Below are 15,326 nucleotides of genomic sequence, written 5' to 3'. Positions count from 1 at the left end.
CTGGAGGAAAAACATCATAAACTCCAAAATTGCTTTGGAGGAAATGACAAGTTCCACTGCTATTTATTTTTTGAGTGAAATCCTTTGAGGTAAGGGAAGGCTTGGGGCTGGGACTGGCAGACTGCAGCTGGTAAAGGATGTTATTTGTCAGTGCTTATGTTCCCAAGGAAGGCTTCCACAACAATTTAGTCAACTGAAGATGAGGCAGTCCTCGCTACAAATGGAAATGTTTCAATCATACTCTGCACGACAAAGTGGGTAAAACATTTTGTGTGTTTACCACAAGAAGCTATACCCTGGGCAATGGATCTCTGACTGTCTGATGCCCACGTCACCCTTTTATGCAAAGCTGGTGTGATATGGAATGTAAAATCTACTGGTATGTCTTGAAAAGAATAAGTCAATCAGCAATCTTAGCATGTATGAGTTTTAAAAATGGCATTAAAATGTCAGTGTTGCTTTTATATCATTCCTTCATGGCCTCAAACTACAGAGGTTGTTGCTACACTGGACAATGTAAGGATGTCAGTGGTGTATTTAGGTCAGATTCTCTCTTTGTAGTTGTTGGGTTAAATTTTAGCACCGCTCTGAATCCTTGAGGCATTGACATCCCCGCCTGCTCGGGATGGCCTCCTTTCTGCCTGAATGCCAGTTACAGACTGTCCTCCCTGCAGTCATCTTCTCTCATTTCCCCATCCTTCCTTCTACTCCCTTCACATTTCATTTGTCTTCCCAAACTCCTAAGATTTGGATCAATTTTAACCTAAATGTTTTCCGTCTTTTTTTTTTCTTCCTCATAATGAATTTTAATGCTCGGTGGCCAAAGTAACTCCCCCTTCCTACATATTTTAATATATTAAATATATCTCTCCAGTGAGATGCTCCATTTACATTGGAAATGTTTCTCTGAGAGTAGCAGTGCTGTTTATGCTGATTTCTTCCCTGTTGCCTGGCAGAGAAGGGCAGGCTGTCCAAGCTGCCTGTGATTCTCTGCTGCCTCAGTAATTGCCACTTCAGTGGTGGCTGACTGTGTGGAGGGCAAAGAGAGACAAAACATTAAGAGGGCAAAGAGAGATGAGGCATTTGAAGTGGTATCAAGAAAAATTAATCTTTAGGTTGTTGTTTAGCCCTCATTTTTAGATTTGTGAAAATGGATCTGGATGGTAAAAAAAGTTTGAAAATCAGGGCTTGAGTAAGCAGGATTTATCAGTATTATAATTTAATTTAGAATGCTTTTGTGTGCCAGCACATACCAGGCAGCTATTTCCTCTTCCAAGCACTGGGAACTACTCTGATATCTGGCACTTTTGTAATGTAAAGGCACTGACTGTGCAAGGAGAGACATTTCAAATATCTTTTTGATAAAGCTTTAATATATATTTTAATATCATTTGCTTTTGAGGGCTGCCTGCAGCTGTCTGGGGAGGCATGGCTGTGTCTCTGTGCACCTCAGCTGGCTCTGGTCTGACCTGTGCTTGGGTGGTGAGGAAGCTGACACCCATTTCTCTGCCCTAAAGCATGAGGCTGGAAGGTGAAATTTCCATTTTTCATGCTGGGCACCAAAAGTATCTCATGTTTGCATCTGAGGACAGGGAGAGAGGCTGCCAGGCTGTCTTTCTTACAGGAAATAGCTGAGAAATTGGGAGGCTTTCCTTGCTGATGCTCCTGGAAAGTGGCTGGTGTCTCCTGGGTCCTGTTGGAAGTGGAGCAGGACAAAGTTGTAGAGCACTGCTCTGCCCTCCAGGGATTTTTATTTTGATAACCTTCTGGGAGAAATTTCCACCTCACACCGCGGGGTAACACCAAGGACAGGGTGTAGGTACACTCCACTCTGAATGAAGAGTTTTTAGGAGGCTTCACCAGCCTCAGCACAGGTGGGGGATTGCTGTTGAGATCCTCTCTCTCTGCTGGAGGCTGTGCTCACAGAGCCCCTCCTGTGGGTCCTGTGTGTCCCTTTTGGGATGGGATGGGATGGGATGGGATGGGATGGGATGGGATGGGATGGGATGGGATGGGATGGGAAGGGATGGCAGCCTGCAGGAGCAGCTGGGAGCTCAGCACTGTCTGTACTCACAGATGTTCCTTTCTGCTCCAGCTCTGCAGGATTTCTTGTGCACTAGCAGGAGCCAGGGCTGTCAGTGAACTTTGGAAATGCAACGTGCGTGGCTGGAATCAGGCTGTCTTGAGAGGGAAAGCCAGCTTTAAAAACACTTAAAATGAATGATTTTTTTTACCACAAAACATGTTCAGTGTTTACTGTTTGACAAATATGCACCTCGCCTCTCGTTTTAGAATGATTTTAATTTTGTGAGGCTGTTATTGTAGCATGAATATGCACATTTGTCCTACACATAACATTTTCACTATAGAAAAGGTATAAATCCTGAAAGTAGCTTTTCTAAACTGCAGAATAAAGAAAGTAAGAGGAACTAAAAACCATTCCTGCCGCAGAGGAGCTCTCTTCACTCCTGGAAGCACATAGATGCACCTCCACAGCAGCCCTGCCCTTGGAGAAGGGGTCCTGGAAGCTCCAGTTCACTTTGGCAGGCAATTCTGTTTGAAAGAGCTGCAGAAATGCTGCCTTAAACACGTGTGGGAACTCAGGACATGTGAGCTGCAGCTCCTCACACGCTTAAAACAAGTTCCACAGTAACTACCTGCAGAACTGCAAACAGTGAATCAGTGCTGCCACAAGCAATTGAAACTCAATAGAGCGTATTTCTCCTCTACCCAAGTTCCGTGTTCTGCTTTGTAACAGATTCTGCTACAATTTATGGCAAAAGCTCAGAATTGTTTCTAGCTCAGGTGGTGGTGGGTATGTGTTTCTTTTGAGATAAAATCGAGTTGCATAATTTCTGAACAGGAAATACTCTTGCTTAATGGATATTGCTCTCTAATCTGTAATATCAATGCAAAGTGATTGCGAGGCAGATATAACCTGCTCTGCCTGAACTGGTAGCTGTTCATTTTTATACTGTTCCTAGATGCTGAAAACATGTATTATCACACCAAATTATAATTATCAAATTGTATCACATTTGTCAGCATAAATACTGAGAATGCTGTTTTGAAAGGAACTATTCTGTAAGTAGACTTACACAGGAAATGTTTGTGAATACAGTCTTGCTGTAATATAATATGTAATATATATTATAATTGCATATAAAACTTACTTTGTAAACTGCTTTGTATGAGTAATTTTGTGGTTTTGTCTTGTGTTTATACTTTGAGATGCCTGACAGAGAGTCTACAGCAAATTTCAGGTGGATTTCTTGCAGAGAAGTATATAGACATCAAAGCTTTGCAGAAAAGCTTAGAACAAGATTTTTAATGACAATATAATATCTAAGCAACCCTAGTACAAGTATTTTCAAGAAGAACTCCTTAGTGACAAAGCTTAGGTCTGCTGAACAGAGCTTTGCAGCCTTCCCCTGCACAGCTGGGCTCCTGGGGCTTCAGATGTGTGCTGGAATTTGGTGCTGAGAGGTCCCAGGTAAAGACCAGGAAAACTTGCTTGGTTTTCAAGGTGGAGCTGTTGGAAGAACACTGGGGCACTATGAGCACTCAATTAATTTGCCAATTTCTTAGTTAAAAAAATTTAAAAAAAAGAAAAAAGAAGAATATTCAATTGTGAAATGAGATGGATCCTGGGCTGTAAAAAACTACCTTCTGCCAGGTAAATGAGCAAAGAGGACCAGAATGTTTCTGTGTTGTTGGAAGTTACATGTGTGTTACATGTGAGTTTACCTTGCCTTGGGATAAAAAAGAGAAGTAGGAAAAAAAAGCAATATCTGGAGTGGCATGTATTTTATAGCTACTGTCCATCTAGATGGCAAATTTCACTTTCTTCTCTAATGGAAAGAAAGAAAGAAGAAAAAAGGTGGAGAACTCATGGTTGCAACTTTTTTATTTTAAATATTGTGAATAAGCACATTCCTATACTGGAGTTATTCTATTTGAGAACATTTGTGTGATGTCCAATGTGCCACTCTGTCCATATTTCTTCTCAGCAGAGGTGAATTCTTCCCAAAGTTTTGTAAAGATATTTGTCAAGACTGTCTCATGCCAGAGATCATTTTCAAAGACAGGAGCTGGAAAAATATACACAAAAAATAAACACAAAAAGTCCTCTCTTCTGCAACTGAGATACTGATTTTCTTGTCAGCTTCAGAGCAGAGGTGAATTGGTTCCCTGTGCTGAATTTGCTTCAGTTGCTTTCAGAGATATGAGGAGAACAGAAGGGAACCCAAAACTGCCCATAGCAAAATCTGTTAGAGAGTTACTCAGCCAGGATAGCTTTTGCTCTGAGATTGATGCTGCACTGGCTTTGATAAGCCAATGCAAAAAATGTCCAGATAAAAAACAGCTTTAAAAGCAAGTGCTGTCAGACATACACAACTCTGAAGTGGTGTGTTATGGTCTCATAGGCATTTCAACTTTTCCTCCAGCGTTAAATGAGGAACTGGTTGCAGTCTTGGCTGCAAGGTTACCTATGGCTTCATAATTAGTTTTGCAACAAGTTCTGCCCTCAGTTGCATTGCTAAAATTCCTACAACTTCATTAGTGCTGGCTGGGTTTAACTAAGGCATTATTTGCCCTAAGATTACCTGCAGTCAAAAAAATTTGCTGAATGTTGGGGGTTCAGTAATTAAAGGTGTGTTTACAGGAAACAATACAGGCAGAATGGCAGAAGAACAGCAGTTTCCAAATCAAAGATGTGGCCACATGAAAAAGGGAGAGGACTGTGAGGAAAATTCAGGGTTAGCATCCTCCAGCGTTATGGGAGCAGGTGAAGCAATTCTGAGCTTTCCAGGAGCCAACACTCTGGTTGCGAGAGCAGCTTGTGGCTTGCCTTTCACCTGGTAATGTTGCTGATCCCAAATGAATCCCCTGGAGAATACAAGGAGATATTTTTGTGTGTCTATCACTCACATTTACTACACGAAGGACTTGGTGAGTGTCTGAGAGGGCACTACAAGGAAGATGGAGAGGGGTACTTCATTGGGACAGGACAGGCGGGAATGGCTTCAAACTGAGAGTAGGTTTGGATTAGATATTGGGAAGGTATTATCCACTTTGAGGTTTGTTTGAGGCACTGGCACAGAGAAGCTGTAGGTGCCCCATTCTGGGAAATGTCCAAGGCCAGGCTGGATGGGGCTTGGAGCAGCCTGGTCTAGTGGAAGGTGTCCTGCCCATGGCACGGGGTTGGATCAGGATGGACTTTGAGGTCCAACCCAAACCACTCTGTGATTTTATGACGGATGCTGCCACTTTCTGTCCTCCCTGCTGTTCCAGCGGCTCGCCTGGTGCACCGAGCTGCTGGAGAGAAGCCCTGCTAGCAGACCTGCTACCGCTGTGCACCGTGGCCTCTTTCCCTCCTTTCCCCCTTTTCCTCCTTCCTTCTCTCCATCTCTCCCTCAGCCGCCTCTCCCCTCACAGAAGCCCCGCCCACTCCCCGCCGCCCCGCCCCGCGCAGGCGCAGTGCGCCCCCGCCGCGCGGTGACGCGGGGCCGGGCGGGGCGGGCCGGGCGCGCGCGGGGAGCGGGGCCGCGCTCGGCACTTCGGGGGCGCTCCGGAGCGGGACCGCGGCCGGGGCCGGGCGGCCGCAGCCGCAGGTGAGGGCGAGGCGCGGGCACCCGGCTCGGCCCTGCCCTGCCCCGCTCGGAGGGGGGCCCGGCGGGGCCGCGTCCTGCGGGGCCTCCGCGGCCGCGGGGGGAGCGGGGCCGCGCTCGGTGAGCGGCGGGGGGGGCTGCCCCGAGGGGCTGCGCTCGCCGGGGGCCGCTGCAGGCCGCGGGCAGCGCTGCCGGCGGGGCTCCCTGCGGGCGGGACGGGACCGGCGCGTCCCGGGCGCGCTTGGGGGGCGGCGGGCGGTGAGCGCCGAGCCGGGGCAGCGCGGGGCAGCGCGGTGCCGCCGGGCGGGGGGCGCGGATGGCGGGGAGCAGCGAGGGGCGGCGGTGCGGGGCGCAGCCGGGGTGCCCGTGCCCGGCGGGGCAGCGGCGGGGTCCCGCAGCACGGGGGTCACCGCTGGGCACACAGCGGCAGTGTCCCGGCCGGGGTCGCGGCTGGCGGGCTGCGGAGCTTGTGCCGCTCGCAAAAAGTGTGTTTAACTCTCCTTTTCCCGGCTTTGTTGTGCAGCCATTGTAATCGGTCTCTTCCTTCAGCCGGCCCCTTCTGCTCGTCAGTGTTTATTGTTCCCTGGTCCTCAAATAGGCTGGATGAGGTCTGGGTGCAGGAAGGAGTTTTGGGGATTAGTTCTGAGATGCAGCCCTTAGAAAGGGGGACGGAGCTGTAGGTTGTAATTAACTTGTCAGTTTCCTCTTCTCCTTGTTCTCGTGAAATTTAGGCCAAGCTCTGTTTTTAGGAGGTACTGTTCAGGACTTTTCGCCTCCGTATGAAAATTGCGATGTTAACTTAAGAACTCTCGGAGTCTTGGCTCGGCTCCTTTGTATAATTCAGGAGACGCAAGGTGCGCATCTTGTTCAGTTTTGTATGGCAAAGGGCTCTTCAGCTTGGATGTTCTGAGTGTTAATGAAAGTGATGCTGTCTTAGACCTGCTGTGAAATCTGCATCAGAAATACTTCCCTCACTCATTTAAATATGCCTCATACATTTGAATAGAATGCCACAGAGGAGTTTTCCTTATTCTTTCCCCAGTGAGCTACACACAGAGATAATGCTAATGAATAACCTTCGGGGCACTCTTCCCACTTCTCTGATTTCATGGTAGAGCTTGTTCTGCAGTCCTGTTTAATACTAGAATATGCTGCAGAGTGTTGATAGTAAAAAAATATTGTGTAGTAACTTGGATTAAATGCTATCCTGAATGCACTTCTTGTGATCTCTTTGGTTCTATGATTTTCAAAATTGTGCTTCTAAACATTTTCCTTCACTTCTAAAGTTCACAAAATCGTAGTGAGGTGCCAGCACAAATTAGCATGCTGCTCTGCCTCAAAGAAGCAAGACTGCTTCTAGTGAGCCAGTGACTCTAGGTGTCAAAAATGAATTAAAGTGACTTTGCCCCAGCCAGTTTTTTTATTATTATTATTCCTTTAAACAATTCCTTCTGCTCTTCTGTAAAAAATTCACTAAACTGAATGTCATCTGAGGCTGTAGTTCATCTGTACCTGATCTGTAGCAGTAATTGTGGCTTGGAGACTTCTGCAATTCATGGTATCATTGGCACAACTTCTGGTGCTGTATGAAGCAGATCTGCAGTGTACCCAACCAGAGGAAAAGGGCCCAGATTGGCTGGTCTGGTTTGCAGTGGAGTCCCCAGGTGCCAGCAGAGCGTGTCCATGGAGCAGTGCTGAGCCCTGGGATCGTCTCAGGCAGGGGAGGAAGTGTGTGCAGCTGGGAGGGGAGCTCAGAGGGGAAGTGAGATGGAGCCCTGCAGGAAGGGTTCTTCTGCTGGCACATGACCTGTCTGGAGGCACAGTGGGGCTGGGCATACAAAGTAAGGCCTTGCCTTTTCCCCCTGAATTCCAGGCCAGGTTGGATTGAGCACCCTGGTGTAGTGGGAAATGTTCCCCCCATGGCAGCAGGGTTGGCACCAGGTGATGCTTGAGGTCCCTACCAACCCAAATTGTTCTATGAATTCTAGTCACAAGTGTGGTTTTTTAAGTTTGTTTTGTTTTCCAGCAGGCTGAGAAAAATGCTGGAGTTCTTAAAAATAAAAAATCAACAAGCCATCTCATGTTGAATATATCTCAGTGTAATACTTCTTTGGTTTCTTTGACAATGGTGATCAAGCCCAGGTTGTCTGGATCTAAAGGTATCATTGAAGTTACCTCAAGGGCTCTATGTTCTTGGTGTGGTCTAGCTGCTAGAAAGGGATCATTAATCAACACTACAAAGAAAGTGTTGGTAGGGATTCCAAAGGAATCTGCAGTGTGTTCTGCTGGGAGTGTTTCTGCTAGCACTGCTCCATCACCTCCACAAACACCACAAGCAAAGCTGTCAGAAATGCTCGTGTTTTTCATGGTTGTTAGGTTGCTGAAATAGTTGTGATGCCTACTATATGGCTTTTTTTCCTCCCTTCTCTTTAGATGATATATCTGTGCTGGCAGAACTTACTGTGAAACTGCACTATGGCAAAAATTGAACAATTATGAAGTGTTTTAAGAATAGCAGCCTCAGAATGTATTCAGTGTTTGTCTGTTTCACTATATCAATAGTGGAAAACTTTTCTAATGACTCTTAATAGCTTATCAGAGTTGATTTAGACAGCCTGGGGCTGGGTTCACAGGGATGGATGCTTTTATCACAGATCTGGCATAGTGTTCATGGGTGTCAGTGTGAGTGGGAGGTAAAAGCTTAAATAGATGGGGCAACATATGTTCTGCTTTCCTTTCAAGGTTCTCTACTTTCAGGTCTTTTTCATTCTCACAGCTGTATTGCATTGTCAGAGTACTGACTGGAAGCATTTTTATGGTTTTCTTTTTAACTATTTGTGATGCAATGGGTTTATTAAAATTGTGAGATGAGAGGTTTGTGGATAAATTAGAAACACTGCTATGGAAGAAACTTTTCTCAGTGTATTGGCTCGCCTTAAGCTAAGTGTCTTTGAAAAGTTACAAAGTAATTAACCAATGTTAGATTGTAGCCTCTGGTGCAGAGGCACGCTTTCAGTGGGTATTCAGTGGAATTGAAAAATTTTCCAGTTTTAGCTGATTCTTATGAATTATGATTATGAAATTATTCATTATTATGAAATATTATGAATTATTATGAATTATTTTCATAAAGCTTTGTCTCTGAGGGTTTTACAGAGTAGGAGGTGTTTTGGGGTGAAAGTGTGCCTGTGCCAAAGTCCTGTACCAGGAGGTTCTGGCAGGGGAACCCATGAGTGCATTGGGGTGGGAGGTGCAGGGAATTGGAATGTGTGACTTGGTGACAGAAGCGTGCCAGAAGTGGATTTCCTGGACATATCTTTTGAATTTTGAGGTGGAAAGGGACCTGTTTGAACCCAGGAGGAGCTTGCAACCTGCGACAAAATTTAAACCTGACTCCTTTAACTGACTTGTGTATTTCAAAAGACTAACTAAGAAAATTTGGGTGATTTTCCATGTTCAGTGCCCTGTCATGAATTTGATGTCTTCAATGTCTGTTCTGAGAAGCTGTTTTCAAGTGGGTTAGCTGTACTGCTTTTTGAAGAATGTCCCAGCTACTGATTTATATTATTGAGGTTTTTGCTTTAAACTTGCTGTAGGAAATACGTAATTCAATTTCTTTTTATGGAAACAGTGCTTTGTTAATACTAATTACAATGGTCATATGATTCCTTGGGGCTTTTGTTTTACCTTCTTTGTGACCGATGCAGCTGCTTGGTGGTGTATTCTGTAGTTGTGAAATGCGAGATTTGTTTGGCAATGCCAGCTATTCTGCTTGATTTCTTTAATGTGAAATATTTTAAATATGAACAAACTTCTGTACAGGAGAAAGTACAGATGAGAATAGCTTGTGAGCAGAAGTTTTGCTTTTAAATAAGTTTTTAGAGCTTTTGCCCTGACTTGTAGCTGCTTAAATTTTGTGGAAAACTCCAGATATTTCTGCATTTCCTTCTTAAAGAGCATCAGTCTTACCAGGTGCCCCATGCCTGCTTGGTTTGTCACATTGCACATTTTGCTCTCCCTTTTCAAGAGCTCCTTCTCTGGAGGGTGCCCAGACAGTGTTGCACATGGAAGAACTGACAGAGCAGAACTGCTGCTGTTCTCTGTGTGTGGATGGGAGCAGAGCAGACCTGCTTGTCAGTAGGCAAAGCAGCAGGACTGTTTACCTGTCATGTCAGACACTTCCTTTGGCTCCTGCCTCCTGGCATATGGACTAGTTTGTCCTGCCTCTCAGAAGTCTCTTTATTTGCCTGAAGTGGGAGGTGTAAGCTGCTTTAGGACAGAGGTCCTGTCTAAGCTGTTCCACCTTGCAAGAAGGGAAACAGTTGGCACAAAGCTTATGGGACTGTGGTGTGTGGATCTCATGGTTAAAACTAGGGATGGGGTGGTTTGAGTGCCTGTCCTTGCTCAGAGGACTTAAAAGTATGTGTTCTAACAAATGCTGCAGTACTCAGCTGCTCGTCATGTGAGTCCTGTTATGAATGTTAATTTCCATCTTTGCAGGGCGGTGGGGAAAGAACTTTGTTCCTTTTTTTCTTGGTGATGAAGATAAACTTGTTTTATCAGTCTGTTGTTCAGAAATCACAGACCAGGATTTAGCATCATGACAAGTGAAAACCATGGTGCATGGTAAATGAGCTTAATTCACACCATAACCATCTGGCCAAGTGCAAATTGTTATGAGGAAGGTGAGGTGCTATGTGATGAAAAAAATCAGCAGAATGAGTGTGAGCAATTATGATTTAATATTAGAGAGAATTTTATAGGCTGAAAAAAACCAAGGATAAATATGAATTGCAACCCAGTTCCTTTTTCCTGGTTGTTCTTTGGGATCTCCATGTGAGTGGTGTGTTCTAGTTTAAGTTGAATGTGTTCCACATGCGTTTAATTCGGTATTGTGAGAACTTTGACTCCTTTCAATAACTGACCTTATCTGATAATGTTAATGGAGGTATCCAGCAGTATGTTAAGATGATGATCTGAAATGCCCAGCATGTTCTTACTGTGCTGGCATTCTGAAGTTGAAGCTCTGGTTCTGTCATATATGATTGCAGTATGTTTTTTACATTTGAAAACAATTCTGTAAGAAAACAATGCAAAATATTTCAGGTTTCAAACTTCTTCATAAACTTGTTAGGGATTGAAAATTAAACAGAAGATTCACACTCAGACAGCAAAATCTGATGCTGGAGACTTTGGAGACAGTTTGGTGTTGCAGGTAATTGATCAAATGTGCCTCTGGGTGGTCCTGCCTTGTGCCCTGATCTCCTGGGGCAGCTCCATTGGCAGAGCTAATGCTTCAGGGATTGCAGGATGATTTCTTTCATGCTGCTTAGCTCATGGGAAACCTACCCACTCAGAAATGTTTTTATCAGTTTGCTAACTCACCCTGTGGCTACACCTTGCTACTGCTCTTGCAGGTAGAGGCAGGAATCACGTCAGGAGGTGAGTGGAGGGAAAAGAGCACAGCTTGTCCCAGCAGATGCTGGGGATGGAGCATCAAACTCAGCTCAGCAGGACCAGGACATTGCTTCCACTTCAAACTTGTCATGTTTCCAGATGCCATTAAAGAACCCTTCCTGGGACTGCTGTTCTCCAATTAGCTTTCCATCTGTGAGGAAGCTGAATGATCCATGTAACACTTAAATTCATGCTTTCAGGTAAATATTTATATTAATGCAGAAATTCTACACCACATTAAGGAAGGGGGAAAACTTTTTCTTAGTTCTGGAGGATTCAAACACTGCCCTGCATCCTGCTGACAGATACCTGGCTCTTGAAGGGAGCCAAGAGGCAGAAATGGGTTGCTCTTCTGCCTTGTCAACTTTTGGCTTCTCAGTGCCTGACACTCAACCAATTTCAGTGTTACAAAACACGTGGTTCTGGGCAAGCTTTTGGCTGCCCACAGTTTTTGAATAGAATTGAGGAAGTGAGTAGCACATCCGTTATTTAAAGAAAGCTGCGAGCAGCACTAGAATCCTACAGACGTGGGCATGTGTTCTGTGTATATATTTCTTTTTTTTAGAAGCTGATTATCCACTATGGTGCCAGAATTGTAAAAGACTTACGTTAATAGTTTATGCCCACCACCCTCCCATCATCTTTTATCTCAGCGTTAGTGAGTAAATTCTTAAGTAGTAGCAACTACAAGTTACAAAATACATGTCAGGTTGTATTGCTGACACTTATTAACAACTGTGTTTTATTGCTTGTTTATGTTGCAAGCTTTTAACAGGAACAGTGTTACCGATTTTGCTCTCTTCAGTGTTCAATTTATAAAATAGCAATGATTTTATGGTTAGAAATTTAATCTGGGCTCTTGTGTTTGCTGTTCTAAGTAAACCTTGTTTTTATAGAGTGGAATTAAAGTATTTCCACCAGGATGTATGTCCTATGAGACATACAAACAAAAGACTTTGCAAGCTTACACATTGAAGCTGGAAATTAGGAATTAAATGCTTAAACTACAAAGGAATTGAAGGATAAATCTAGATAAGTCAGCAATATTGAGTTTACCAGGTTGCTTGAGCTGCCTTACGCTGCTCCCTTGGTGGCTCTGCAAATCTGACCAGTCTCTTGTGGTTGCTCACCTTTGTCATAGGAAAGTAAATGTGCCAGCATTCACTGTCTCTATTCCGTATTAGTACCAAACACTGACATCTGTAATGATAAAAAGGACTATTGTAGGGAGTTTTATGATCCAAGTGAGGCTTGGTGCCATATTTTACCCCTGACTCTGAGAATTTTGTCCTTAATGTCCAAACAGAGTTCTATTGTTTAAAGGATAAGAGTAATGAGATGATCATGTTATCACCTGTCTTGGGGTTGGTAGAAGTGTTGTTATCTCATCATTTATCTCAGTGATGTTGGTGGTACCACTTGCTACAAGAGAGCCTGGCCTGTACCTTGCAAATATTTTTTCAGGGATGCTCTAGTACCTTGTCTTAATTTAAATTTTGATATGTGGAGGAGTTTGTTGTGATGCTTTAAATGAACCATAGTACAACCCCCCTAGCACTTCCCTTTAGCAAGAAGGTAAGGACTCTGAGATTTTGTGTTCCTACTGCCATTCCTTTTTTTCACAGTGTTCTAGCTGGAGTGTCTATTGATGATAATTAAGAGCCACAGAGATGCACCAAGACCTCGTTATGACAGTGCTCCCATGTGCAGAACAAAAGGCAGTTTCTGTTCCCTTCCCAAACCTTGCTGTGCTGATGTAGTCTTTTCTTCCACTGGTTATTTTTCTGGGTTTGGTGGCAGTGGGTGGGGGTGGGTATGACTGTATACAGGAACAGTTGCAACTGTTGGTGAGACCTTAGTAAGCAAGTAGTCTGGCCTGTGGTGGTAACATTTTTTCTCTTTCCTGTAGCCTTAAGGCAATGTGGTGGACTTTTACCAGCATAGTATGTCTTGCCTTCCTCCAAGGACAGGGGTTTGTGTTAAGTGTTATTGTAGGTGCTTACATGGCTCTCCTGGCTCATGGGGCTCCAAGTTATGTCTTCTCTGAGAGAAAGGGCTGAGCAGATGTACCCTGGACTTGTCCTCCTCTTAAAATTGATTTCTTTGGTGATGAGTGTGCCAAATGCCCTGGCTTCTTTTGGGATGACAGCAGGGATTTCTTGTCTGCTGCTGGCTTTCTCTTGCTGTTGGATACCATTCCTGCTTTGTAGGAGCAGAAAATATTTCAGTAAGGGGGTTGTAAACCTTAACTCTGGCAGCTTAGACATTTATGTGAGCTGTTCTGCAGAATGTCAACCAAAATAAGCTGGAGTGGTTTTAACAGCCTAAATAATCACTCTTTGTATTGGTTGATCCTGAGTAAATAGGTTAGAAAGTACTTAAGAGAGCTCAGCTGGAGCCTTATGGCAGAGAGCAGGGACAAGCAGCCAAGGGTGCTGAGCTCTTCCATGGCACAGCTGTTCCTAGAGAAGGAGATCCAAACCTAGGGCAGAGGTTCACGAGCTGAAGGGATGCTTGGAGGCAGAAATGTGGTTTGTCCCTGTGAATAACCCCGTGATTACAGCTGAAACAAGAAAATACCTCTTCATCATCCTCATGAGGAGTAGTGTTTTTTCTGGTTAGGCTGTAATGATCTGCGGGTGTGGAGTGAAAGAAGTGATTAAATTTAGGTATATTTTGTGTGGAAGCAGGGGATGGCAGTGCTGGCACCCCATGGTGGTGCTGCCTGGTGCCAGGGTGAGGGGTTGCTGTGCAGCAGTGCCTTGTCTTCCCCAGTGTGTACAGAAGAGTCCATGTTTTGGTTGTAACCAGTTCCTACTACTAGTTCAGATTGTTTATTCATTAGTAAAATTAATGGTGGGAGGGGCTTGGGCTGGCAAACATGAATGTGAAGGTAAGAAATTGCATGACAACACTTCACGGTCCTAAACAAGGAGTCGGGAATAAATAATGGCAGAAAAAGAAATGGGAGGAGGAAAAAATGAATGGGTCAGAGGAGAAAATGCTGTATTTGTATTGACTTTATTGTTTCAGTGCCATCCCAGATGTGTAACAAGTCTGACATTGTTTGAGGTTTTCATTACTAAGAGCCTTTCACAAGGCCCTGCAGTGTAATGCTCATGTGTGTCACTGGAGCAGCCTGACACGGCGCTGCCACCCTGCAGGGTGGGAAAAATGTGCTCATAGGGGATGGGGGGGAGCTGGATCTTACTGGGGGTTTTAAAGGGAGTAAGAAACCATCAGAAACTACTTTCTAACTTCATGTCTTTCTGGCCTTCTTCACCAAAACAAACTGTGTGAGAGGCTTCCTGGTAAATTGTGTGTCGTTTCTGACACAATGGTATTTTAGTTCTGGAACATCAATCATTCTGATGGCTGCCATCCATAGTGGTGCATATATCAAAGCAAAATAATTTGACACATTTTAAGGAGGAGTACCAAAAGCTTCATAAAATAAGATGCCATAGCCCCTTATCTTCAGATAAACCATTTGTTTTGGTTAAGAAGTTTAAATGTCCCATAGTGCTTCTGATCATTATTATTAGTTAACCTGCACTTTCCTATGTGATTTTGTTGTTAATATTGCTTTATTGTTTTAACTGGATGAATTATTTGATTGGCAAGGGCTTGTAATTGAAAAATACTGTTCATTCATTGAATTATAGGAGTGACCCTCACTTTCTGGTGCTAATGGTGTGAGAATATGGGTTACCAAGTGCAATGTTTTTGGTTTTTTCTTTTCTGAGAGGAAGTGCAGAGGAAATGAAAGCCAGCAGCGTTATTGCCAGCATTTCTTCACTCTGCTTTACATTAGAATGAATTTTAAAAAAATTAATGCCAGTGCAAATAACAGAACTGCTGACTGCTCCTTGTGTTTTGGGGTAACTGCTTGCTGTTTTCCTTTCAAATTGGTTGTGCTATATTTTCAGCCTTAAAAAGAAGTGCAGTGTCTCCTCCTAAATCCCTCTATCCCATTGTTCATGGCTGTAAGATGACTTTTCCCTGGACCTTTGTGCTGTTTCAGCTCTGCTGTGAGTGGTGCTCTCTGTGCAAGCCCAGCCAGAGCTTCTTGCTGTGGTAACAGCTGCTGGGGGGAATTTCTGAGAAGGGGGCTTGGCTTGGGATCATGGTGCAAGGTTTTACTTCTGTTAGGACTTGTGTACCTCCTGTGGCTTGTATGCACTTAGTGATTGACATGAGGTGGTGGCTGTGATTCTGAAACAGTGTCTGCCTGAGTAGCTTCAAAGCAAAAATTAG

General features: G+C 44.2%; 1 protein-coding gene across 3 annotated transcripts in view; it reads left to right on the top strand.

Annotated features, from left to right (window-relative positions):
- Positions 1-5,522: 5,522 nt before the first annotated feature.
- Positions 5,523-15,326, top strand: part of KLHL13 (kelch like family member 13) — an 80,083-nt gene continuing 70,279 nt past the window's right edge. Inside the window, exon 1 of one of the 3 annotated variants that reach the window (XM_064426695.1) lies at positions 5,523-5,615. The gene's annotated coding sequence lies outside the window, so the exon portion shown is untranslated. The remainder of the gene's footprint in view (positions 5,616-15,326) is intronic. The other 2 variants (XM_064426694.1, XM_064426693.1) reach the window with 2 other exon arrangements.

This window comes from Passer domesticus, chromosome 7, assembly GCF_036417665.1.
Source record: "Passer domesticus isolate bPasDom1 chromosome 7, bPasDom1.hap1, whole genome shotgun sequence".
Classification (NCBI taxonomy): domain Eukaryota; kingdom Metazoa; phylum Chordata; class Aves; order Passeriformes; family Passeridae; genus Passer; species Passer domesticus.
This window is presented reverse-complemented; position numbering and strand designations above follow the sequence as displayed.